The sequence below is a fragment of the Etheostoma spectabile genome, chromosome 3 (assembly GCF_008692095.1).
Source record: "Etheostoma spectabile isolate EspeVRDwgs_2016 chromosome 3, UIUC_Espe_1.0, whole genome shotgun sequence".
NCBI classification, from domain to species: Eukaryota; Metazoa; Chordata; class Actinopteri; order Perciformes; family Percidae; genus Etheostoma; species Etheostoma spectabile.
The window spans coordinates 8,850,427-8,851,844 of NC_045735.1; the positions used below are offsets into that span (position 1 = coordinate 8,850,427).

Below are 1,418 nucleotides of genomic sequence, written 5' to 3' on the forward strand. Positions count from 1 at the left end.
GCATCATTAATGCCAGCTGTAATTTTTGCATCTAAAAACTGTGACTCCGACACATCAGTTACAGATGCTAATGTAGTGGATTGGGCTAGAGACCTGTAGATACATTAGCATTAACCTCCTTTTACTATTCAGCATCCACCTGTGCATGTATGCCTCATGTATTTACTTTTTCACGGTACACGCATGAACAAATGTGTTGTAATTTTATTTGAACTTCTATTAACAGTCCCTAATTTATTATTCATAATCATAATTTAGCCATACATGTTGACTTGGTCCGAATATTCAAGTTTAATTAAGTAAAAACAGTTTCAGGTAAAAAAGCAACTGTGAAGCTGCAGAGGGTAGAATGCAAAAATAATCTGAAGTAGAGTGAGACCTGTTCTTGCAGCTCTCTCTCTCCCCTCTCTCTTTCTCTCAAGCCAAGACGAGATGCAGACGTCTTGTATATAGATATATCTAGATCTATCTGGAAGTCTAAAGTATTATGGGATTTTTTTCCCAACGCTGCAAAAAAAAAGTGCTCACCACAGCTTTAAAGGCTCAAAACAGACAAACTCTATTTGTGCAGCAATTTATCTCAACAAAAAATGTAAATAGTGCAAAGAGTGAAGTGCATTGCAATGTTAAAGTACAACAGTTCATTTTGTAGCATGGAGTAGATCTGCTTCTGTGTACCGTTAAGGGAAGTAACTTTAATGAAAACCTCAGAATCCCAGGGCTTCTTTCTGCACGCTGCAACCCAACAGAGCATTTCCAGCTTCCACACACTCTGTCACACATAAAGCTGAAAGAAAAACACAAAACAAGTCATCAGAAGAGACTGGATTTATGAATGTAACCAGCACACACTTAAACAGATTAGGATTTATTATATATCATTACTATTCTGGGCACGGAGCCATGACACAGCCTTCATCGCCAGAAGCTTCCACTCTTCCTGAGCATCCATCTTGAAACCATAGAGCCAGAGCAGAGCCAGAATGGTGGCCCACACTCCATGTTTCACCTAATTCACCAAAGTAAAGAAAAACAGATGTTGAGAAGAAACAATGATCAAAGAAAACAAAGGAGAAGCAGAATTACAGGCAAAAATGTGACAGCACAGTTGTAAATAAAATAAGACTTTAAGACTCATCTCCATTGATTGTTTGTATCTTAGCTTACCTTTATCATTAAATTACATAGCTATGTTTTTATTTCCTCGTTCAAGGGGTATTTATTTTCTATTTTACAACTTTTATATGGAGTATTTCATTAAATCCATTTTTTAATACATACCATCATTATAAATCATGTCATGAAACATATGTTTAAAGTCCCATTATTAATTTGTGATGTTGACCGTGACTCACTGCTGAAGGTTTCGTGTTCTTAACCTCCTCGCTGGTCTTTCCCAGTGCAGCAGCCAGAGCTGG

General features: G+C 37.2%; 3 long non-coding RNA genes across 3 annotated transcripts in view; 1 reads left to right on the top strand and 2 right to left on the bottom strand.

Annotated features, from left to right (window-relative positions):
- Nucleotides 1-1,003, bottom strand: part of LOC116687095 (uncharacterized) — a 1,218-nt gene extending 215 nt beyond the window's left edge. Inside the window, exons 1-2 of the long non-coding RNA XR_004331459.1 lie at nucleotides 886-1,003; nucleotides 1-787 (exon numbers count right to left, since the gene is read on the bottom strand). The exon at nucleotides 1-787 is cut by the window's left edge and continues 215 nt beyond it. This is a non-coding gene — a long non-coding RNA (uncharacterized LOC116687095). The remainder of the gene's footprint in view (nucleotides 788-885) is intronic.
- Nucleotides 1-1,418, top strand: part of LOC116687099 (uncharacterized) — a 13,896-nt gene that overhangs the window by 3,953 nt on the left and 8,525 nt on the right. Inside the window, exon 2 of the long non-coding RNA XR_004331463.1 lies at nucleotides 1,189-1,192. This is a non-coding gene — a long non-coding RNA (uncharacterized LOC116687099). The remainder of the gene's footprint in view (nucleotides 1-1,188; nucleotides 1,193-1,418) is intronic.
- The window catches only part of LOC116687102 (uncharacterized), a 12,641-nt gene that overhangs the window by 2,674 nt on the left and 8,549 nt on the right, over nucleotides 1-1,418 (bottom strand). The window lies entirely within an intron of this gene.